The sequence below is a fragment of the Varroa jacobsoni genome, unplaced genomic scaffold (assembly GCF_002532875.2).
Source record: "Varroa jacobsoni isolate VJ856 unplaced genomic scaffold, vjacob_1.0 scaffold_27, whole genome shotgun sequence".
NCBI classification, from domain to species: Eukaryota; Metazoa; Arthropoda; class Arachnida; order Mesostigmata; family Varroidae; genus Varroa; species Varroa jacobsoni.
Genome location: NW_019212929.1, coordinates 7,710 through 33,773, shown reverse-complemented (window position 1 = coordinate 33,773; position 26,064 = coordinate 7,710). Strand labels below are relative to the sequence as shown.

Sequence of the window (26,064 nt, the reverse complement as noted above, 5' to 3'; positions counted from 1 at the left end):
TTTGCTGTTGGCGGCGGGTTTGTGGGTGTGATCTGTTGAGCAAAGGAGCGCTTCGTAGTCAATTTAGTTTAACTCAAAAGGTGAAAATGGAAGAGAGATTAATCGCACCAGTAAGAAGTAATAGCGGTAACAGCATTAGAAGCTGGGCTAGCGAGGGTAGAAGTCGACGCGTTATGTCTAAGTCAACTCGGCGAGCTCACGGCGCGTTCACTTAACGCCAATCGCTACTGCAACGATTAGAACACAGCGTTGTATAGCGCTGTTGAGATGTTTGAATAAGAGCGGGCGGCGATCATGAGCCGCTGGGTAGCATTAGCTCATCTCTCTCTCTCTCTCTCTCTCTCTCTCTCAACGCGGCGGATGATGATGATGATGATGATGACGGGTGCTTCTGCTACCGCTTTCGCTGGCAAAGCGCCTACAATCAGTGCAGCACCGGCAGCTGAGCCAGTCGATGAACTAACTGCGCAGACGACGGGGCGGCGGTGGCGGCTCCCAAGTGGGCAACACGAAGTGGCTGGTTACAACGTTGCTGTCGTCGTTGTCGTTGTCGATTTGGCACTGCCTCAGCCTTCTGTTGCCGGGAAAGGCGTTAGACTTACGGCCTCAAAGGTCGTCGTCTATGTACAGCCCGCGTTGTTCGCACTCGGCTCGGCCGAACGACGCTCGGCCACTTTGTCTGGCTTGACGTGCTACCGCTGGATGAGCGGGTTTCCGTTGCCAGTGGCGACGTCGCGCTTTTTTCTTCAATTATTTCTGCTTTCTCTTTCTCGAAGCTAGACTATTTGCTTTCGGTGGTGCATCTCATACTTTGTATCACTATGAAAGCAGCGGAGCTACGTGGCGCTGAGCGGGGTGCTTGAACGATTTCGGTGATGGTGGGCGGTAGTTTAGCGCCAATATTTGACTAGCGAATACCAACTGGATGCGCGGCGTATCTGTGACCGGGCGTGATGAACACGAAGCGCGGAGAAAATCAACGGGAGACAGCGTGCCAAGATCGAGAAGAGCGAAAGGAGTGGATTCGGTGCGGTAACGACTGCGGCAGCATATCGTGCTAGAAGGCTTGCCGATGATCCTAGCGACTATATAGCTTTTTTTTTTCTTTCTAGTTAAGCTGATCACTGACATTCGGCACTATTTGTCCAATGTCGAAGCAGGCAAACTGTTCTGTCGTTATTGAGATTACAGTAAATACCACTTGGTGGCTGGTATTGCGCAGAAACGACTACGAAGACAGGCCCATTTTCTACTACACATTAATAAATAAGTAAATAAATAGAATCGCTTTGCCTTCGGGTGCGTCGACGGGTATTCAACGAATGGTTGCTTAAAGTTGATTACTAGCAAGCAGGGCTCTTAAAGTTACTCAGTGTATAGCTAGTCTAGCGATATTTACATAGTAGTCTTTCCGTATATTTGCAAGAGGTCACTGATGCGCCACCATTGAATCGATTATTCTAGAACGGCAACAGCTAGCTCTTCTTAAATATGCTCTTCGTTTGCAGATTATATTATGTTTGAAAAACGTATTGTCAACCAATTAGATGTGCGCTGTAGGTAACAAACGTAGTCAAATCGTCGACAGAATCAGATCTGTATTAAAGTTATATGTTATTATATTCTAAACTCAATACCCAGTGTAATGTGTATGAGCATACAGATACTGGCAAACGGAATATACGCATGGTCGTCTATGGGAGATTATTATTCCACTCAAAGCACTGCTGTTACATAACTGCGCACCTGTACCCAGCTGACATTTCAAACGTATCCCTGATGCCGGCCCAGTGTCCGCCGAAGAAACCTAAAACGTCAACCTGTTGGACCTTATCATGACGCTTAAATATAGGATGTCACCTAGCCGACACTGCTTTGAACGCTCGATGCATTCACCCTCGGGTTTCCTAGACGGCTCCTGCTTTACGTATATCAAATTGACCCATGGTATTGCGAATCACGATCAAAGGAATATTACTAGTAAACATTTTCCTATCTTCATCTACTCGAACGCCTAGCTATTCCACGAAGAGCGAGTTCTTCTGTCCCTCAAACGACCACAGCCTTAGTGCAGGCTCAACAAACGAGATATATCACACTTTACGGTCTAACTACACAGCTAAAAGTGTTCCAGTGCAAACTATTGCGCCTTAATCAACCTAGTCCACCTTAAAGTTGTATGGGCAAGTTGAGAGCGTGCAAGTTGTAACTTCTCATTATGCTTAGACGCACGGTGCACCAGAGGTGGCTAGCTGCCCGATCCCATTGCGGTTTGCAGTACACGAGGCAGTGTGAGATATGGGCTTGTACGATGTCAGCGGCTTTGCTTAGGTGTTTCCAACAGGCAACAACCGCTTTAAACGGAGCAATTTTCACACGAAGCACCGAAGGACTGGCCGCATCATGATGGATTAAGATAAATCAACGAACCGCTGTCAACTGAAGGGCCACTGGAGAGAGAAGTGGCGCCCACAAGACCCACCCAGGCCTAACACGTTTGGATTCGCTGCAGCGTTTATGCGGATGTGCTCATGAGTCCAGTCGTGGCAGGCCGGTTGACAGCGGATGACGAACACATGATAGAGTTACTACGTTGCGGAGGTAACTCCACTTGCTTGCAAAATATTTTCTAAAAGGCGCTCACATCGCATCGGGGGACAGTCGCGGACGCCGTCAAAACATGAAGGGGGAAGCTGGCTTTGACCGGCAATTTCGAGAATGCTAATTTCAATGAAGCACGGTCTTGTCTAGAGGTAACTTAATTTTAAATGCAGCATCCATTCATTCTGACGCTGGCGTAGCTTCAGGGTTCAACAATCGTTTCCTAAGTACAATCAATTCAGAATTAGTTGGAGCCATTATTAATATTCTGGTGAGAGAATGGTACCGTCGGATTAGTTGTTACGTGACTAGCTAGAGAGCGATGAAAAATCTAAAGAACGACTCAGTACGTATTTAGATAGGTGGCAGAATGATGGTACATTAGGCGAAAACCACTCTACGCTCCCGAAGCAGTCAGTCAGTATGAGGGAAGACAAGATCACGCGCGAACTTAAAACCTTTACCTGAATTTTATGTCGATAGCGTCACGTTTGCTGTTATTTGTTACGGTCTGAATATAATTGCTTGGTGCTGCTTTAACGGCTTGTTAAATATACTACACAAAGTTTTTATGTGTATATAATTCGAGTACAAGTACATACCTTCTTTTTAATTCGATTCACGACCTATGGATACCTTCTCCACTTTATCTTTACATATAATTTAAACTGACTATTGGTTTTAGAAACTAATTTCAATACAACTCATATGGTTTATCACGTTTCGACTATCCACCGTAATTTATCATTAGTAGAACATGAAGACAATTAAAGCTTCATTGACTTACATTGTCAGCGCATGTCTGGGATTTGTTGTGCAGACCGCCTGGCCCTAATGGCTCTTTAATACAGAGATATTGTATATACGCGATGCGTTGCGGCGTCTCCTTTTTTTTCCTGTAATAAAGTTGATTGTATATTTAAGTGCTGCTCTGAATACGACAAACTAGAAGAGACGCAATCCGGTCGCCGCATTAGCCCGAGTTGAAGCAATCAACACAAACATTTAACGTCTTAGCTAAGAGTACTTTTAGATAAGTTAAATTTTAAGTTTTCTAACAGGAAGCGTTTGTGGGAGAAAAACATACGTCTATTACTATTAGATATTTAAAATGGTGTTCGTAAAGAATCTTCTACTTATGAAATACGGATAAGTTATATCGCAATTTTAGCAGGTAGACTTAAATACTTATTGATCTCATTCTCACACATATTCCGCATGGCGTACGCGCATGTACTAAGCGCTATCAAACGCTGTGTTCATTATTTCTATAGTTTAGCCTTTCGTGAAATAAAGGCTGCTTCACATGAAACAGATTTTTAAGCCCCACGCACCTTTTCAAATATGTGCACTTCCTCTACTATAAGTTACCTCGCTAGTAGATGGCAGGCAGTACGTCATCTCAGGGACCAACCTTAACTTCCAATGACGCATAGAAATCACCCAAATAATCAATGTGAAAATATCTTCCTAAATTTTCAAGTCGTGTCTAGAAAAAATGCTGCATTCATACGTTCAGAACAAACGATTCGTTTTTTTTTTGCGAAAATCTAGTTTTGTGCCGGCTGTGTTCAGCGCAAAAAATCGTACAGTTTCAGCTTATATTTGGCTATTTAATAAAATCTCAAGTATTGTCGGGATAATTGGCTATTTCATTTTATAATCTATAGGAATTTTCTAACATTATTTACTTTCAGTGATTTCTCGTCAAATCAGGCTTACACGCAAAAAATCATCGAAGATCCAGCGCCAGACTCTCCTTACTCTAATATAATAGATAATTGTATATGAGGCTTTTATTATATCGTTCCTACGAGACCGGTGGAATATTATTGGAATTTTCAACCAACGAGTGTCAGGCCACAGTATAGCGAAGGAAAGCCTGCAACCCGTATATGGACCGATCCGCGCCGCTGGTTTCGATACGACGAACCGATCTGGTGAGCTGTATCCCTTTTGTGCAGGCAGAAAACTTTGTGCAGATAACATATACAGGTACAGATTAGGATTTTTTTTTTTGAATCGTTTGAACCTTTGTTTCAACGCAGGAGCGCACCGTAGTGCCCATCATTAATGCTTCTTTTTGCAGTGAATTTCCAATTAGAAGTAGAACTTTGACAGAAGTGTGACGAATTACCATCTTGACGGTGTACGAGTGTGCTTTGGACGCTAGCGTCACGCAATGAGCCGCTTTAATTTTAGCTTGACGTTTGTCAAGTACAATGTTCCTTATCAATCTACATATCGAACTAGATACTGCGTTTAGAACGAACCTATTTCCAATTTAATTTAGCTTATCATATTATTATGACATTTACAGTTTAATCACGTCATTGGTCAAAGCATTTCTCACTGAGTGCCATTTGTGGCCGGTACCAGCCTCTTAAAAAATTTTGTTATTAAGTTAGAATTAGAATATGCGCAAACACACACACAGATGAGTCAAATAATTGTTTCTTTTTTTAGTGCAGAGCTTTCTACTAATTAGTCTGGCTGGCGGGTGACTGTGATGGAAATACATTTGCCAAGATTTATTAATATTCCTATAGTTATAATCGGATTTACGGTCTTTACCACTTTTCGAGAACTGTGAGTATTTGTAAAACCTCTAATATTTATTAGAAATAATAATTTACAGGTGCAAACTTATCCTTAACGTTTATTTGTCAACAAAATTTACCATCGTTATCTGTTATTCTATAAAATAGAACCAGATTAAGCGGAGCGTCTAGGTCGACCAGATCCCTTTTTATAGTGAACTTTCTTCCACATATGAACTCGGTTTGCGATATCATTCAATACTTATTGGCCCAAGTTACTTCCTTGGTTTAAAAATAAAAGACAGAGATGACGAATCCCAATTGTATGATCCGTGTTTAATTTAATAATTGACGCGTATGTATCTGCACCTGGTTCCCAAAAATCGAGAGCTCTCTATTTCCATTTAGTGGTCTGCGATAATCCTCTCTTATCTCCTGTTAGGCGTCAATCCTAGGTCCTCTCAGCAAATTGGATGGTAGCAAAGATTGTATGTTATTTTTGGCCTACGACTTGGCTTATGTCTGTCAGCTTACAGTCGAACTAATAGGCACCATTCAACCTGACGACATTTCAAATCTCTACAGATCCACACGAAAAGATATGGTAGATCATCCGTATCACTAACGTGGAAAGGCCGATATCGAATCGACCTGTTGAGTGTAGTCTCCGACTAGTTAAGACTGACCTTGGTGAGCAAAACGCGGCCCAGAAAGCTAGTCTAATCATGGGACATGCGGAAGATTTTTGCTCCAGTCCTGGAGACAGATAACTTTGGCACTGTTCTTTTACCTTGCTTGACCTCGAGAAGCAGCTTAGATCCTTAGCGTTGCCCTGGGCGTTCGACCACCGCTTGTTACCACTTACTTGTGTTAGTTAAGTCCCAATGGAATCGAACCAATAGATTGCAACTGAATCGAGATCGATACACTGTAGCCGCTAACTAGCCTCTAGCTGATAGCGGGCGGTGCCCTTTCGATCGCCTGTACTGCCGCTGTCGAGCGATGATTGCCGGAATCATCAATACACATACCGGTAAACCGGAAAATGACTTGGCAATCTCTTATCAAACTGCTGTTAGTTTGTAGAATATTTTAGAAGATTTTTTTTCGTAGCTTCCATAATAGCTTCTTGATCTTTTGGAAACTCTACTTACGTCGAAACATCCAGTGCACTAGCAATTGATCCATTAAAGACTGTGCAGTATCGAGTGTGCTTGCGGTGCACCGCAAAACGCGCTTAATGCCCCAATAACAGCTTTCTTGATTACACAAATCGTGTAGGATTTAGCGAACCCTGTCGCTGACGAACCTCAAAACAGTGTCCCTTAATATTTTCTAAGCAGAACCGATACGGCCACACAATAGGTATCATCCCGACAGTACGTGACCGCTCCACATTCGGCAAATATATGCAATACTTCATTAATAATGAATCTACGATGCATAATCCTATATGATACGCGCACTCGATGCCTCGTAGACATATAGGTACATGTCAAACCTGTTTCTTCTGCGAGATTCTATGCCGTGGCAATTTTTTCAAGAGGCATAAAGCATAAAACGATGTGTAAGGAAAAAGAGCCAGAGTTGATGCCTCTGTTTATCTTTCATTCACACAATAATCATTCTACGTTTTGTCTATTTGATTAATATTCGCAGACGATTCATTTGCGTTCTATGTTGTCTTTCACTCATTCGTTTTATCCTTTTCATTTTATGTTTCTGTCTCGAACTGATCGCTTGAAATCACTTCGACAGTCAATGTCCGGTCCCTGCGGATGAGCCGCGGAATGCAAGTTTACAGCTAACAGGTTTTTTTTCTGTCTGATAGCAGCGTTTCTTCCCATCCTATCTCCTTTATTAGTTGGCTGAGGTCTCTCGTCTTTTGCAATCAGCCCTCAAAAAATTCGAGTTCTCCCTTCAGTTGCGCACACAGTTCCTACTGCCGCCGCCGCCGCTGCTGCCGGCCTTACGGGAAGAGCAGTGGCCACGACGCGCGTTCACAACTCTTCGTCTTTCCAATAAAGAATTACCCCTATGCAATTAGTTGCAGCAACAGTAATAATCGTAGTTTCTTCTTCGCCTATCACTGATTTCTGTTGCGCCTTTCGAGCGGCAATGGCGGCGCTGCTGCTGTTATTAGTCGTTCGGGCAGCTGCAATGATGATACCATTATGATGATGATGCCTCAATCTCTACTGCTACCTTTAGTACTGCTATTAGGCGCATGACGATAAAACAAAGAGTTCATATGACGACGATGGCGGGGATGAAGACAAGAAGCCGATGTTTTTGCGATGTCAGGGAGCCGCCAACGGTACGAAGGCGGTGTGTTAAAGCAGCGAATCAGTCGTAAACAGTGGACACAGCAACGACGACGACGACGATTAAAACAAATGGCAACAACAACGAAGCAGACAGCGATGTGGCGCTTTTTCTTCTTGGCGCTGTCTTCTGCTGTGGCCAGATTTGACTAATGCGCCGTCTGGCGGCCGACCTATTGAATTCGATGGTTTAGTCGCTCTCGGCGGTCGACGCACCGTGGCCCAGCGGCTGGGTTTCGATCAGGTCTGATCAGGCCTGATCGGGCCTGATCTCCTTTCGTAATGTCTCTCGCACGGACACCAGGCGGACATGGGTAAGCCCTAGCGACTATCAGCAGCTAAGTAAGCAATGTTAGTACATCGACAGCTGCAGCTGCTGCAGCAGCAGCAGCAGTGTAGGCCGCTCATGTAAGCAAGCAAGCGCCTGCCGACCCCGTCATCTCCCTCCCTTTAGTCCTATGCCTTCCAGGGCTGATTCTCGTGTTCGTCCTGTCTGTGCTCGTTAACTGTCGGAATGTTTGCGAATATGTCACGCGACGTTCACTGAGGCCGCCTTATCGGCCAAGACAAGCCGAAGCCTCCTGCAAGAACGAGAGGTGACTACCGTCAAGGCAGTCACTCTTAGCCTGCGGCCTGCAGACGCTTGCCGCGTTGCCATTGCTACTGCCACTGCTGCTACGAATGTCAACGCGGCAATAAAACCTACCGGACAGATTCGGTCAGTTCGTCACTAGTGACAGAGATCACACTCAGTCCATCCATACCCGATCAGTGACGATCGGCAGACTAAACGGCTGCGCAAAGAGGATGGTGACGGAAAGGACACTTACGGCAGCTGGGACATACAACTAGAAATGAAGCCCTGTAGCGGCAATCTAGAGGGCAGGCAAAAAACCTTGAACGGCAGGCAGCGAAGGAAGGAGACTAGGCGAAATACAGGAGAAAACGTGGGAAAAGGTGGCCTAGACTCGGGATATCAAAGAAAATCGGGCTCATCTCATTTCGATCTGAACAAGAACAGCAAAATCTGATCTAAGCGGCAGAAAACCTATTGAGGACACGACAGGAGTAGAATATACAAATAGATAGAGACTAATTCGGCCCCGCCTTGGGATACTCACCATGAAGTTAAGTCATCGTTCTACGACGATCAACGTAATAGTTCATAACACCCCTTTGTGGAAGCCAGCCACCACGACATATTGCTATCGCAGTGCTAGGCTGCGGCCGATATCAGGCCAATGGCAGGACATAACATACAACGCAGCAGCCACGTCTACCGATGTCATTTAACGGCATTGGCTAACCGGCCAAGTTGATGACAAAACCAGCGAGCATCAGAGAGCAATAATAAAATTCTTTCTTAATCTGATCATCAAGCGATACAATCGTTCCGTGTTGTTGGATGGACAATCGACATGCCATGCGTGGGCGGAAAGCGATGGGTGGCAGTGTCTAATTTCTTTTTGCAGTGCCCTTATATGGTTCGCTCTAGTGCTAACTTGATTTATTATTGTCGAGGATATCCACCTGAATTCCGAAACAGCCGACGGATGCCTCGACAAGAATCTTGGAAAAAAATGTATCTATTTGAGCTGAGGAAGTTGGAATAGCTTGATCATGCTCAAGCGAACTTCCACAAGCTGGTCTGGAACTTGCTCGAACTCCCATATGTGATGCCCCACATGAATAATGCCAGAGACCATAATCCTGGAAGCATTGTGAGTTGACTCATAAGAAAGTTAACTAACCCACCTTCGGCTTGCATATTCATCAGGCTCTATAGTTTTAATAATTACTGTAGTTGAGGTCGTTGACTTGCGAAGTCATTGTCACAGGCACTCAACGAAACATCGTGAGAAACATGCATGTCATAATAATAGACTAATAATAGTGTGACAACCCCGTGGAGCTGGACCTTTACTCATGGAAGTGAGTCGAAATTCGTTATAGAGACATTCATCTGAAACGGCCCTCAAAGAACACTGTCCGCTAAATGGTTCAATTAAAGCGAATCCTAAAGACGTCGATACGTTTATCAGATTAGCCAATATATATATATATATATGTTCCATTATAGACGCGCAAATATTCAAATAGAAACTTGTTACTACAAATCATTATTTGTAACAGGGCTACAATTCAGCCCAATCCGCAGTTTATCCTTTTGAGAGATTGTCTCGCTACATTACAGGGATATGGCTAGAATAGAATAGAACCCGATGAAATTAGTTATGACCTTCGCTATTCGAACGCTAGTGTTGTGTCGTTAGGCTGTTCGCTGAAGTTCAGCGCCACAATCAGATCGGCCATCGTCTCTTCAATAGCACGTCAAGTTACGCGAAGATCCGATCCTGAGACAAAAAAACGAACATCGATCCAGCCCATTATATCTAGTCTGACCTTACGACGCAGCACCTCCTCTTTCGCTTATCGATTTCAACAAGGTTCGTTTAATGGGGAGATTTTGGTAAGCTCACGTTGGTTCGCATTTGATACTGTTATTTAAACGGAAATAGAATAACAATTGCTCAACGCAGATTGCCTGCTTTGACGGATAACAAGGAAATACTCAGTAACACTTCGTCACAATCAACGGTTGCATTCGCGGTAAGGGAGATTCTAGCCTACTTGGCATACGTATGTGAGACGGATGATAGACATAATATTATTATAGCACTTAATGTTCAGACGACATCGTCCGACTATGGTCTGCAGTTCTGGACCGGCTCTATCTAACACTAAAAGGTTAGAGTAAAAAAAAGGGTACATAATTCTAATTTAGTGTGCGCTGTATGATAAAGTACGGTGTTTCGTCTGGCTTGCACGACTACGTGTGTTGGCAAAACTGCCTTTCCGGAAGATCGATTAACGCGAACTTGTTACAAACTGGGCGGTATATTTATTCTATATATATGCTACTTTAAACTTGAAAATTTCACGCCCGAAATAATACTACGGTTTTCCAAATCGTACGAAAGCTAACTCATCATTACTCTCTATGTTCATGATGATCAATCTACGTTTCTTCTGTCTTGTCTGTACCAGGCATATATTCGTTGCATAGATTATTCAGTCATTACAGGAGTAGCGTTATGCTTTGAGCGTGCAGACAAAAAAATGCACGCTATATACGAGGGAACATTAGTCATTCGGGTAAGTCCGACAATGAACCGGTCGTCGCCAACAGTCGGTTGATTGTCGGACTTACCTGGTCGACTACAAACTGTAAGCAAATTTCGTCGAACGACCCTCATCTCTCCGCTCGCGCGAGCGCATTTCCCCTACCTGCCTTCTTCGCTCGTTTTCCATTTGCTGTCGTCGTCGTGACCGCCGTCGCATTGCCTTTTCCCTATTTTCCGGTCGCCGTTGATGCTTGCTGTGTCAATGCCTGTTCCTGGTTTTGAGCGACGGCAAGGGCCGCGGCCCAAAGTGCCGAAGATCACTTCACTACTGACAACTCACTCTCAGTTGTTGTAGTAACAGTAGCACTTGTGGTGTATCCGTGTGCCGGGAGCTAGAGAATGATCACCCGCTAAAAGCCGAGAGCGACGCTCAGAAAAACCTACAACGATCTAGCAATAGGTAGATAGTTCGTAGCGATAGGTCGTAGCAGAAGCATCAGGCATGGGAGAAGAAGAGATTTTAACCGAAGACATTGCTCACTCGATATCAAAAAAACTAGGTGATTATAACAACTAGCAGCACATGTATATAGGCCGACGTGACCATTTACCTATCAGCCAGCTGTTTCAATGGCAGGGAGTCCAGCACTGTGTTCACGCCAGGGTGCAGAACAGCTGCCGCAGGCGTAACAACGAGATGAGCGAGCCTGCAGTAATTCTAGCGGGACCGACAACACAATCGGCACAGTTAGCGTTTCCAGTAGATTGTGACTTGAGGGCTCAACAAGAAAGACCGAGTATTTGCGCTCACCTGTAATCGCTTTGTTGAAGGCGAGCGACGCGGCGGCAAACAAGCAGTAAAGAGTAGTCTGCAGCAGGGCTCGCATCTGTGTATTTGCATGCCGATTTCGCTCCAGCTTCTAGTGTCTGCCTTAAGTCTTTCTTGTTATTTGTGTGTGTATTGTGCCTGAAGAAGGAAATAGTTCTGCTATTGCGCGCTTCTACATTTGCTTGGCCTAGTAACGTTTTAGGCAGCCAAGCATTCGAGTGAATAACATGGCAACAACGGGAATTCCGTGTATACAATATTGTACCAGATTATAAAAAGTAACTTCGTTTTGCGACAGCTTGAGTTGGAAATTCCTGATTCATTCGAGATCCGAATACGTCAGTCATGTGCAATTGTGGCCTCGGTAATGTTTCCACAAATCAAGGCCTGAGCCAATAACTGAGTAAAGTCAATATTGCCGACTAATTATATCGTCTGTAAACGAGAAAATTTTTTAACGAAACAAATTATAGTAACTATGCATCTACTCGAATTTCTAACGCATTCTTTCACGCATTTTCCGTTCTGTTGCAATATAACTTCCAAGATATAACTTCGCTACGTAAAGATAAAGTATATCCCAGAGCTACAACATTGTGCAATGCATTTTATGTAGACGAGCTTTCATTGTCCAACTGTGCAGCATAAACATCGAAATGTTTTGTCATTCTGATATCTACATAAAAACGGTTTGCTACTGCTAGCGTCCTAATAATCACACGTAAATGTAGCAGGCGAGCGCGAAAAGTCGAAATCGCCCAAGAGGATCGCTCACATCTGCAGCAGCAGAATTACGATTGACCCCCATTTACTCGACGCGAAAGAATCAAGCCTAATTGGATTCTAGGTTCTAAATCGTGCGAAATAGCCGCTTCTATTGGAGCGCTGCTTCGATGGTTCCCTTTCTCACCAAAATGGAGGATTCACCAAAATGATTTTGTGGGCCTTACGCATCAGGAACGACCACACCGCTTGCGCGTTCGCACGTTTTCTGAACATAATTATTCTTTCTTTTTTTTGTCTAACCCGTCTTTGCTGCCTTCCTCCTTTTCTGTATTCTCAATTAGAAAAGGAGGTAGTACCAGTTTTTCGAGACAGCTGGCGCCACCATCGCCGTGGCGGGGGTGCTGTCGGCGTCGTTCTTATTGCATAACCCAAGGCAACTCTCCAGAATGACAACGGCTCAGTAAGATGAACTCTGTTTTCCGGAAAAGTTTTCGCCGAGAGTCCGTACATATAAGCCTGATCTTCTTTTACCTGCCGATATCTTTTTCTCGTGTATTCCCAGACAGGGCGGGTAACCATATCGCGTTACTGCCTGCCGTGCAGCAATAACAGCAGTGACGGAATTTCTTGTGATTGCAACAACGGCTACCGGGATCACCCGCGTATAGCTTGACGATAACCTACTACACAGAGTTTGATGCATTGGTGGGCAAATATATTTTATTTTGAGCTGATGCGTACCTGTCAAAAACCGTGTTCATATTGATGTGTGTATGTGTCCGCGTTAATTTTTCTGTCCAGCACTGTGTTGAGACACAGCGCCCAGACGGCCAACTGACCGGCCGCTCTCTGTGCAGCATTGAGGGTTACCACAAAATGGCCCCTAGGGACCAGCAGCAATAGGCCAGCGACTAGCGACGATTACCGCTCTCTCCATTTCCTTTAGTTACTGCCTTTTTTCCTTCTTCGGCTACGGGTTCTCTCCTTCTCCGACCTCTCTAGGTGCGGGTGCAGGCTGTATTCGTTAGTGGCAAGCCCAGTCGTCCGTGGGTTATCGGCCTACCTGTGCCGCTGGCGGCCATGTCAAAAGCTAATTGATGCCGACAGACGAACCGAAAGGAAGTCCACGAAACGTTAGCAACGGTCTACTAGCGCTGGCAAACAATAGCTGCCATAGAAACGCGCCAATCGGAGAGAAAACCTAGAAATAGGGAGACCTGCCCGCGCACTACAGTGCTCTAGTTAATATAGAGAAACTTAGTATCTTGTCGTCCTGCCGTCGTTCGTCGTTTGTCGAAAATCGGCCCCTGTCCTTTGTCGTTTACTGTTACCGTTGTTACTACCAATGACCGTTCGCAGGCTCCTGATCTCCGGAATGCTATAAGACAAATCGTTCAAACCCTCGAAACAAACTCTATTGAGCGCACTACGTCTACATTTGCGTTTTTCATACAGACAAGGTCGCATTTTTTGATCCCGTCTTTATTAACAGAGAACACGCCAAGATGTGTGTGTTTTTGGGAGAGAGAGAGTCAGTGAGCGAGAAGGTACGTGGGATAAAAGATTCGCTGCTCGTTCAGATAGGCCTTGCCAGGCAACCTGCTGCATCTGAAGCGGTCATGAGACCGCCAGCGACAGTAGCTGTGACTGTTTATTATGAGACACGCTGTCTGCTGACAGATTAAGTAGCAGTGGTAGCGGCGGTACACGGAGTATCCCCGCCTCAATATGCTCGTGACGATATAGTGAACTGTAAGATGTATTCTTAGGTGGTTTAGGATACGATATTTTTTAGACGTGTAGATTACTAATTTACTGTTACTGTTGAAAACACTGATATGATACATGGAATTAGATAAATGCACACAGACACACGACGGGATTTAGAAGCTTTCCATTCGTGTGAAACATACTCGCAACAAAAACACATCCCGCTTTCGAATCGAGCCGATACGCGTTGCAGTAAAATCTTAATAGCCAAAGGACTAATATGCGTACAAATATATATACTTATTATAAACAGGAACGGGACGAAAATGGGATCCTTCGATCAAGATGATGAAAACAAGGGTTGAACTGCCTCGAAAAATACACAAAGACAGAGTCGGCATTGTTTGCAGGGCACATTCAAATACAAAGGGAATAATAAAAAGATTCTGAAATAGCGTCAGAATAAAAGTCAGAAAAGCTCTGGGTATTTTCGACTCTATTATTATTATTATATATGAATTATATGGATATATATAAGCATATACGTTTCAACTGATGGCTGGTTTTAGCTAATGAAAGCGATAATTTGAATGTTTGCCTAGCCTACCTAATCTGATAGATATACCTGAGAAGGCGTGGAACGCTACAACGGTAGCTCTATAATAAATCACGTCATTGTCGGACTGAGCATCATATCGTCGTCTTACGGCGTAACAGTACGTGAAATCAGGTAACTAATTCGGTATTTCGATCCATTAAGAAAATGCCAAGCAAAAAATATTTTGGAATTTGCAATTTTTAGATATATTGCAGAATAGGACCGAACTGAGCAGAATTACCTATATTTTTCTTTATTAATCTGCATCTGGGTCTTTGACAGAAATAATGTCAGATGACAGACACTACATAACATTAAGCGTTCAATATCTTATCTCGCAACACAAGCGGCGGCGGCGGCGGCAGCAGTGGAAGGAGCAGTTGCATTAGTCTACGGTCGGCAGCCATTTTCCTTCTTCTGTCTCATGCACTCCTCGTGCTTCACGATTGTATCCATAGCCAGCGGGGACTATTAGTTTACGTTCTGGTGTTGTCTGGCGGGGCGAAAAATGGCGGGGAATTTGATGCTCCGAAGTGTCGGGTAAGGGAGCCAGCCTGGGCAAGAGTAATTGGTGGCCCACCAGCTCCCCCCCCCTCACTAAAGCTACCTTCACAAGAGCGCAACTTAGCGCAGGACCGAAGAAGTGTGCCTAGGAGAAAAGGAGGAAAGCTATCGTAAAGCAACGATACGTTCGTGTTTCGGGTCCTAGCAACTCATCCGGGGGGTACGGGTAGTAACCCCTTGTTTGGCCAAGAGTCGCAGAGCTGGGAGAGGGATGGTCGTTGTTCCCGCTGAGTAGAAGCTATTCCTGTGCGAAACGTTCTTCTTCTAAAACGCAAAGCGGAAAGGGAGTGCGGGTGAGAGGGGGAGAAAGGGAAAAATGCACATATCGCGCGTACAGAGAACTTTCGGGGCGGAGCCTCATGGAGGCTGGCTCTGAGTTGGCGACAGCGGCCCGTAGGGCCCGGACGGCCGGACTGTCTGCGGGGAGCCCTGCTTCGGGTGCTCAGGCGGGCGGGTGGAATCGCTGAATCAGCAAATACTATTGGTTGTTTAGCTCCCCGACGGCTCATTTGGATTCAGGCCCTCCCGTAATGGGGGGCCTAAGCGAAGTTGGGGAGCGAAGAGGGGTCGCAGCAAATCGAGGAAAACGCTATAGATGAGACCAAACCGGAGAACCTAGAAGGTCTATCTTCGAGCTCCGGTGAACGAAGCCGAGTTTTTACCCCAAGAGTTAATCCCAAGTGCAGCGAGCCGGGGCTGATGGCAGGGACCCAGACAGCCCTGGCTTTACCAATGCACATAATGAGACTGACCGAAGACCTTTCTACTTGACGCTGATAGGATCTGGCCTGAGGCTTGAGCAATATAACTGGTGGACTGGTAAAAGTAATCGCATATGTCGTAAAGGTCTTTTCGCAGACATTAATCATAAAGTTATAGTGAATTAGAGTAGAACAAAGTTAGACTGAGTACCACGATTATCATACGATAGTTGATATACATCTATCTAGGAAATATTAACACAATGAAATTAAACAAAAAAGCAAAAATAATTTTTGGAATTATGTGGCTGATATGAAATGTTATTGTTGTTAGCTTGGAATACAACATTATCCTGTGAATCAAATTTGAATTGACTTCAAGAATAGAACAAATTACATCTGACTGTAAACATGATTTCTTCGGAGGAGTTTTCAGCTCTACCCGGAAAAATTTCGATGTTCTATAAGAAAAAGATCTATGCGACTTCCTTATTATTATGATGTCTGAATGAATATTTTGAAGCGTACAAAGACCTACCTGTACCAGTAGTACAATATTGTGAAACTTTATAAGATGGATTATTTGTTTCGCTCCTTGAACCAAGATCAAGTGACACATGGGGCTATTCGACAAATGCTCACCAGAATTACAATGATTTATATGCAATGCTTTGAGTTTTACGTCCGTAAAACTGCTGTTAGGTATTACGGCAAGCAACGAACCTACCCGAAATAAAGCGATATTGTATGAATGAACTGTTTATCGGCCCGTATAGATATTCGGAACGCTGACTTTAAAATAAGAACTGTGTTGGAAATTAAACAAAACGTGTGTTGGAAAACGTTAGCGAACGTTAACGGATTGCAACGAGCCCGCTCAATTTTGAATATGGCTTGAGAAAGTCCACGAGACATTTGGACGATATTAATTGGCCATCTGCCTAGCTAAGTTACATAATGTTTGATCTATCATATCGATTGATCTGAATCCTAATTGTTTCAACACGTTATGGATGTAGTCACTGTATTGATACACCTGCATCTACAAGCACTTATTACTCATATATATTACACGTGTGCTTTTCTTCTAAACTGTCGAACTTTTCCGTAATGGTAGACTTGAATTTTATCATATCTCAGGCGTACCCTGTCTTCCTCTTTAATGCTTGTGTTACGTCCTTTTTAATTAAGACAACCTATTGAAAAGGAACCAAGACACACGTGCCGTCGTAGTCCTTGAGAAATAGTCAGGTTGCAATATTATAAATGTTCCAAGAACGAGCGAGATCATGTGATGATATGAGTAGACGACCGATAACCCGACGTGATCAGAGCTCTACGTCGAAAACAACAAAAATCTAGTCGCATCTTCCATCGGAGAATAATTTCGAAATTGTTTGCTAGGAGAAGGTCCTGTTGGTTTTCTAGCTTAAGGCTGCTACGACCGATATTTTAATGGCAAATGTTGTAACAACCTGAAAGGGCGCATATCTTACAACGTTTTCTCTATAATTATTATTAACTTAACACACTTGATAACTGACGAGGTCCCCTCTACGATAGGCATTGGGACAACAATGAAATGCTGTCTCCAAATCATGTTGCGATAAAAGTTTAATAGAAGGAGGCAGTCTAAAGGCAGCGATGGGTTCCTGTACTGACATATCGTCTTTTCTATTTTGAATTTTACTGGTGGCTTGAAGTGGGTCTCCACACGCACCCAAACCTTTCTGTCTTCCGAGTTTTACGTCCAGTATTGTCTTTGGACGTCCCATCAGACGATTGACTCCCACCACAAAACGAACCTAGACCGCAATATGTCTCTAAGATTAGCAGGCAAATACGTTACCCGCCAGGTTATAACGGGAACCCGAACTTAGGCCATATCAACTGTCGGTAAGATCAATAGGTAAATACGCTAGAACTGCACCATCGTACTGCTTAGGTGCGATGCCGGATATAATGCAAATTTGAACCAGCAAAAAACGGTAATGATTCCGGTTAGATCTATTCGTTAAAAAAATCTATTTGCTACGTTCTGATGAGTTCAGTCTCTAGCAGCGAAATATCGGGGTCTCTGTCAAAAAGCTTTATGGTACGGCGCACCGCTTGAAGAGAAAGAAGTTCTTGCAAAAACGTACGACATATTCACACTATATAGATGTTTTAACTCGTTGCAGCTGATTGTACTTTGGAGTCATGTGAAATTGAGCTACTTCCCTGCAGGAAACAAATGATGCTACAGTATTTAAAGTAAACAGGTCTTATTGCTTAACCTATTTATTAAATCGCAAATTTAGTTTTCAGATTCCCAAAGGGGTAGCACTAACGATCAGCTGATAGCATGAACTTTTTAATTGTTTTCTTCATAATACATAAGATTAGTTTACAAGCACGCTCTTCAAATATATGAGTATCTAAATGATTTAAAACTTGGGTTTAAAATTTTAAAATGGGAAAATTTAAAATTTTACTGCCTTAACATAGATTTGATTGCACGGCGGATCATTTTGACGTCAAGTGAGACAGGTCCACAAGACACGTCTTGTTTTTGTTAATTAATATATATTAATTAATTTTTTGTTAGGTGCTATAGATCTGACATACGGCTAACTACCGATAGGCGTCTGCATTCACCATCAACGGTACTGATCCCTTACGATAATAAAGTCCGGGAGCCTGATTTTCGGTGCGGTTATTTTACATGCATTTGTAGATTTATAGTTTAGACAGCCAGGTTGAGTTATACGAGCAGTTATGAACAGGGGGTTTCGTAGTTGTTTCTGTTAGCCCTCTAGTCATCTTCGGATTGCCTCCAGTTGCCGGGTTGTGGTCGAAGGCTAGGAAAAGGTGTCGCGAAATAGTCTTATTATACTTTTCTTTTCAGATGGCTCGCCTGTTTGTGAATATCGTACACGATGGAATATTGTAAGTATGAAGAATAATAATAATAATAATAATAACAACAACAGCCAAAGAACCGTTTCGCATAACAAAGCCATACTTTCTTGAAGGCTTATATGTTGCGTTACACGATTTCAAATCGTAAACAGTCGGCTCTACTTTTATTGCCTAGAACTACACGCGTATAAATACTGATGAATTGTTTAATTGAAATGGCTTTGTAGCTATGGTCGTGTCGATATTTTTGATACCTAGCAAATTCGGACACTTAGCTTATATTAGTTTTTCAGTGTTGATAAAAGTACTGATCAATTTTTTTAACTGAAGATACATTTTATTGACTTGACCGGATTAGAAGAAGTAAACCAATATAATAATACTTAGGTTAAACCATACATACATACATACAACTTCCTCTTGTTTATGGTTCTTAGCGGGAGTGACGTGAGCGACCCTTTCTGCCGACATTCTGATATCATGACAGTGTACTTATCATCAGTTTCATTAGCAGCATTCATATTGCAAAAATTCTGCACAGAATCCATTGCCTGATCGTTAGGAAGCAGACTGGTAACTATCTGCAATTTTTTTCTTTACTCATACTTGTATTGCTTAAAAGCAAACAATTTTTTTTCTAATCGCTGCTTAATTTAACTCGTCAACAGATTAAGCTGGGTACCGGTGGACGCAGCTAGAAATGTAAGTCATTCATGCCTTTAGTGTGAACAGGTCTGAGCATGCCCTGAATCGAACTAGGAGATCATCCTTAACATTTTTAGAAAAAAAAAAATCTGCTGACCCGTAACTACAGCGCCGTGGAACACATGAAGACACCGTACGTCCGCCGGCCATCGCTTGTCCTCTACGCACTAAGGGAACCGGCTACCCTAGCCTTATTACCTTAGCCTTCCAAGTGCACGTACTATTCGTTGGCACTGCAAATATGATTTAGGTATTTATTTTTATGGAAGTATATAATGTGTGCTGTTGTAGAAGGATCAATTTAATTCACCTGACTTTCGTAACCCGTTTACTATACAGACTTCGTAGGGGATCGTTCGACTACAAGGTATCAAAGTGTTTGATGAAATGTCACTGTCGGCAATGGTGATCTCTACTAATTGAAACGCTTTAAATAAAAAGTGTGTACGAAGGGCAATACAAAGCGATTTTTCCTTGATCATTCGGTGTATACAAGCAAGACTTAAGTCTATTTTCCTTTTGCTTCAGCTATAGAGCTGCCAGTGACGCTCGCCTACACAATTCACTACTTTTGCATGTCGAATCGACCCGAAGTGTGGTCGTTTCCGGCTCTTTATTCGAGTATGCTACCCATCGATGGATAGCTACTGCGAACTGTGTTTGATAGCTGAAGCACAAAAGCCATGAAGATAGATAGACGCTCGACGCTGACAACAATCCAGGAAACGAAAGGCGGAACGCTTTCGCTTTGCTCTCCCTTTTGCTGATGACGAGATTAAAGAAAGCTTTTCTTACTTATGTGAAATTTGTAACTTGTTGTAGCGGGATCAGGACCATCTAACTTGGTATCGATTACGGCAGGTCTATTAAACCAAAAATCGGCAATACTTGATATCGTCACTATACGCAAAACGCGCTTGAGTTGAAAAAAGGTAACTCAGTTTGTGTAACTCTTGTAGGAACATTGAACGTATGATACGACGAAGCTAGTTTAGAAAGTGGGAATTTTAATTGTTCAATATTTTTCCTAGGTATATCGATGTGTTTTCTCTGATCATTGGCACCTTGACGTTATTTCATAGGTCGTTAGTATTAAGATAAACGTGTTGTTTTTTATTATTATATTTTTCATCGTCGCTTAAATCTATCCGGCGCAATGGACTTCCCCCACAAGCATGGGAGTCGTTAGAGTAATGAACTTAAATTTATGTTCGTTACACCCGTTGCGGCAGTGATTACCAATAATGTCGTTCCAATCTCAACCTGGATCTAGTAGAATTCAACTATCCTCGAAGAAGATCGTTAAACTGGATCCTAGAGCGAAGATAATTGTTCTTTTGAATGCGATAAAGTAGCCATGGCTACTATCTGACCTCAATGGAGTGTGCGTTTCCCACGGTCTGTCGATGAAAGTGTGTATTCTCCACGATTACAAGGTCAGGTTATCAAATAATCTTAATAACCGTTGATTCCGCGAACTACAAAGCGCCTCGCTTCACATCAGTTATAAAGATTCTGCGAGTACCTGCTGTTTTAAGAAAACGAAAAAAAAAAAAACGAACTAACGAAAAACGATGATAATACCTAGATTTCCCACATTTCAAAAAGATGGCAGATATTTTTTTCGGCCATATTTTTGAAAAAAAAAACAAATGAATCACTTTGGCGACTCGTTTCATAGGATAACGACAAGCGCAAGCGAAAAAAGGCTTTCGCCACGTAACGTACACGTATAGTTTGTCTATATTTTTTTGCAGATCCGATCAGTGACATCACACACCGACACACAGACTTTTACTGCTTAAAACAACTAGCCCAGTTGTTTTTAGCTTCAAGTTCACACGTAAAGAATTATTTCGAAGGAAAGAGAGGTACAAAAAACTGCCAACGGGACATTATAGGTGCTTAGGTACAAGCTCTAAACGACACGAAAAATTAGATGTGTCGTGGTGCCCAGTTATATATATATGAAGCATGGTTCTATGACGACGCGTATGTCTACTCAACTTGGGGATACGTGAGAGGATCGCGGTTCGAAACCGGGCGTAGACACGCTTTGTTTCAAGCGATGCCTTTCGAACGACGCTTAACGCCAGTTCCGGAGGCAAATCTCGAAACATTTACTCGCAATAACGAAAACGCACACACGATCTGTGATTGTATAACCTTGGATTAGATGTACGCGACACCGTTCAGCGAGCGAGCGAGCGAGCGACCACTCGAACGAATTTTGTACTGGAGCTGGTTTTCGCATGACAACGTTGAGTCATAGTATATGGCTAGACATTTATCCTTGGAGAAAAAAGAAGTCAATAGAATAATCCAAAGCGTTACAGAACTAAAGTGTGGTAATATCACGTGAGAATTTCAGCCGCTTCGTGCCGTCGAAGGTGTTAAAAAAGAAGCGGAGTGACATGCCCGTTCTCAACAACTGAGTATTTTCGGGACCCAAAATGGATCCAAGAAATTTACTCTTCCCCTAATTTATCTTGTTTGCGTCAGCTCGAAGGAAACGACCGTCGCAACAACGATCAGCAACACTTCGCCATGCCGACGGTATGAATATGATGTAATTGTTTAAGTAAATCTTTCTGTGCACCAGTCGAACAGAATCAGTTCGTTCCTTTGTTCCATAGAAGTAAGAAATGATCTAAGCGAACGGATTAGTACGATTAAACAGATAGCATATAGATGCCGGCAAGAAACATTGACTTTGCTTTAGATTGAACTCTTTGGTAAGATGTTGGAAGCAAATATGTCTCTAACCGGTAGCCTATTTTCGTTTAGCGATGTTTGTCATTCGACTGGCTGTTCGCATTTCTAATATTTACACATAAACTTACCTAAGTTTAATAAAGTGACACTCATTAACGAAAAAACAAAGAACTAGCTGAAAATGTGACAACGCAGATCGGATGTTGCAGGGTGTCCGTACAATGGGGAAATAGTTACAATGAGACATTTGAAAAGTCGCGCGCAATTGTTGCTCCAAAGCAACGGGAAAGGTTGTCCCGGTTTAACGCGGGTGCGCAAATAGTGCTTGTTCAATAGTGACCACAAATTCAGCCATTCAAAACGAACGGCTGGAAGTCAAGAGGTCCTATTGAGACAGCTAGCTATGCTGTGTGAACCCATAGCGAAACCCAAGATGGAAGATGAATGCAGTAGTAGCAAAAGGGACAATGAGACGCATAACACAAAGGAACATAGTCCGATGTCCACAATGTCCAGCTTTTTCTTTTTTTTTTCCCTTCTACTGCAAATCTTGTCGGCGACGTTATCTTGGAAAAGAAGCGAATTGAGCTTTGCAGTTTGAATTTTAGATGTTATAAAAAGCACAAGGTACTCTTACAGATAAGTGTGGGACTCCAGTATGATTTGCAGCAATTGTTATTTCTGCTTATTCATGACTGCCGTTTTTGTGCTTGTATATTCTATATATAGATATTGATTTTTAGTTAAGCGTATTATTTAGGTAATTGGGTTCAAAAAATAGACTTTGATTGATTGAATGAATTTAAGACAGGTGCCGCACTGGTCATGGAGTACTCGACATAAATCTCTGAGGCGATCTGAGAGTGCTCAACCACAGCTCATCCATTCACGATCGCCTTATTTTGTTTCGTCATTAAACAGAGATGGTTACTTTGATCTTAAAACGGTTTTACTATTAGTTTGCTATATTTCCATTGATGATCCCCACGCGTGCGCTGGAAACCAGGACGCGACTGGGCGTCCTTCGATCGAGACAAAATCGCACACGGAGTTTTTTGGTGTTTTTTTGAAAGGTCGAAAAATCTTGTTCTACATATTACCAATGCATATCGAAAAATATAAATGATAGATTCATTTTAAAAGAAGCACCATCTTATAATTTTTTCATCTTCTGCCCCACTTTATGGTCCATACGTTTAACGTTATCTATTAGTTGGCTTCTAAATGGTACGGTGCAATAATCTTCGCAACTGCAAGATATCGGAAAGCTATAAGTAATGAAAAAATTAAAAATAGACAAACTACGATTTTAACTGGCTTATAGATAGTAATGGCCAACGAATTCACTGCTTTCGAATCCGTATATGGGCGCGAACGTACAACAAGTGGGACGTAGGAGCCTAGGTGTATAGTATTTCGGTAAATTCTTCAACTGGGATAAGATGTAATTTAGCAGTTTCCTATGTAGGAACGCTGCGATATGGACATAAGCGACGTAAAGACCGAATACTGTTACGGTTCCAAATCGTCAACAGCATCGTCGGACATTAGCTGTTATTATAGAGAAAATTTAGCGATTAATAGCTACAAATTTGAGAAGAGATTACCATAGCGTTTATCGAGGAACAAATTTCCATAAGACCTGTCTTCAACGCTGCCTAGGCCGGATAAATGCTGTGAAACGGCAACAACCAAGGGTAAACTCCGTATTGCTTGTTAAGTTACACAATCCTAAGGAACGTTAATCAAATTCGGTGCTTACAATGATAACAATTTTATTTCCCCTTATTCAGAGAATACCGCACACATTTGAACAAAAACCGGAAAAAAAAATTATAATAATAAAGTATTTCACTAGACGTCAGATTGAATTTCTGTATTAGCAACCTTTCACGGTAATTGATATATACTATTACTACAAATAAAAGTTTTTTTTTTGACAAACATCTGAGGTATTTCATTCGTGCCAGAGGCCATCCGTCTCGAGCAATGCTCAATAGCAATACCATATGTAAAACTCGAAATCTTTAAGGCTGGTGTGCTCCTTTGGAGCAGGCTGTAATCAGATCAGGTTATAAGCGTAACTGCTCGTAAGATATTCAGGTTCAGTCTACATGTATCAGACTATAGTATGCCTTAGCAAACGTTTTCTTTCAAAGTTGATAAGATACAAGCCCACTATATGCACGCGGCTTCATTTTAAACCTAGTATTTTTTTCTTTCTAGAATAATTTTTAGTAAAAATTCACTAAATAACTTGCGCATAAATATTATAGAAGTATCTATCATTTACCGTAGACTATTTCTTCTGAAATCTGATAATATTCATTCTGTTCTGCTAGTTTACCAGCGAGGCAATTACCTTGGAGGCGTGGTACCCTGAAGTGACTCACTACGAACGCGCAACCTAATAATTTTAATAAGACAGTCTAAATAACCTTTTGATTATCATGCCAATAGTAGCTTTTATATATTGCTAACATTTCCGTAGATGCAATACGTTTTACTTTACTAGTTACAGTTAGAACTATATAACATAACGCGATGCGCGTCTTAGTAAATGTTCATTATAATGTATTCTCTCAATATTTGTGCCACTTAGTCTAAATAATACTCCGCTCCTAGACAAACAGCCTTTATAAAGTTTATGTAGCCGGTTTGTCGTAGATTATAATTGCTGCTAAAGATTAATATTGTCCCATAGATTAGGTTATGCAACATACTACAAATATTAACAGGTTGATTTATAGGTTTGACTACTACTTTCAAGCGTCACATCTAGCCCTGAACGCTCCTATAAATCTAACCCTCAAGCTGTTTATTGCACCAATGCATTCTTCCAAATAGATAGACACAGGTACATGAAGGTATGATATTATTATCGGGCGCCACAAAGAACAATAAGGAAAATTAAAAATCCATTTTTCTTTTTTTATTACCTCAGTAACGAGCAAGCCAAAATTGAATAAGTACTAAACTGACTGGTTTTTTGTTGATTAAGTGACCATTAAGCGTATAGGCGACATTGTAAAGAGACAACTGTGGTTTAGAATAATTAGAAAACACGCCTTTAACGTAGAGCGTAGGTTCACTTAAAAAAAAGTTTTTTGTAATACCCTGTGTTTGACAAACAATCCCGCATTGATATATGTTTAAATATCAACACACATTTCAGTGTTTCTTTTGTTTCGAAGAAATCTTTTATGGTTCTGCCATCTTTGTTTATAAAAACTCCACGAACTACAATTCTTACTTACGACTCACCGTATGGGAGACTAATTTGGCCATAATGTAAAACTACGTAGTGTTTAGTTGGGGTTAGATATCTATGTAGTTGAAAACGCGTTAACATGAATAGGTTTTAACATACGTTGCTTTTTTATTTAAGCAAATATATTATCGCAGATATTTTCTTTTTCTCGGTCTCGTTATCATTTCCGCTCCATCCTTTTCCGTCTCTCCGCTTTTTACCTTTTTTTTTTTATCTGGCATCGTCTGTCACCATTATTCTGTTTATTAGTAACGCCGTGTGGTGATTATGTTAGCGTGTCTTCTTTTCCTCGACAGTCTTCCATCCTCTTCACCTTAAAGTACCCAAAATCTTCCCAGTACGCCACTTACGGCGCGCGCTTTATATACATCCCAAATAATCCCGCCCAGTCAAATGATCACCCCACCCTATCCCATAGTCTTCCAATACCATTCCCAGAAAATCGCACGATTTTACATCGCTCATTGCCTTCCATATTTCAGCTTGTAAAGATTACAGTGCACCTATGCAATCAGCAGTCGGCACCCAAACGTTCTAAATTCTCTCTCCATTTTTATCTATTGCACATTGTATTCTATATATATATATATATATATATATATATATACGCTGTCTCTCTTTCATTTGGTATTATTTACGGTTGTGATAGTATCAGCAGACTACTGATAGTTGGTACTCTTATCTGCTTTTGTCAAAAAGAGAACCTCTTCTTCATTAATGGCCGCCAGATCTGACCGAGGCCGTCTGCTCACAG

The 26,064-nt window shown here is 42.2% G+C and overlaps 1 protein-coding gene across 6 annotated transcripts in view; it reads right to left on the bottom strand.

The window, feature by feature from the left end:
- Window positions 1–26,064, bottom strand: part of LOC111258986 (uncharacterized) — a 70,853-nt gene that overhangs the window by 39,971 nt on the left and 4,818 nt on the right. For 4 of the 6 annotated variants that reach the window (XR_015310394.1, XR_015310396.1, XR_015310397.1 and 1 more), the window contains exon 2: window positions 3,389–3,497. The gene's annotated coding sequence lies outside the window, so the exon portion shown is untranslated. Of the gene's footprint in view, window positions 1–3,388; window positions 4,250–10,753; window positions 11,298–26,064 lie in introns of those variants that run through there. The other 2 variants (XR_015310392.1, XR_015310390.1) reach the window with 2 other exon arrangements.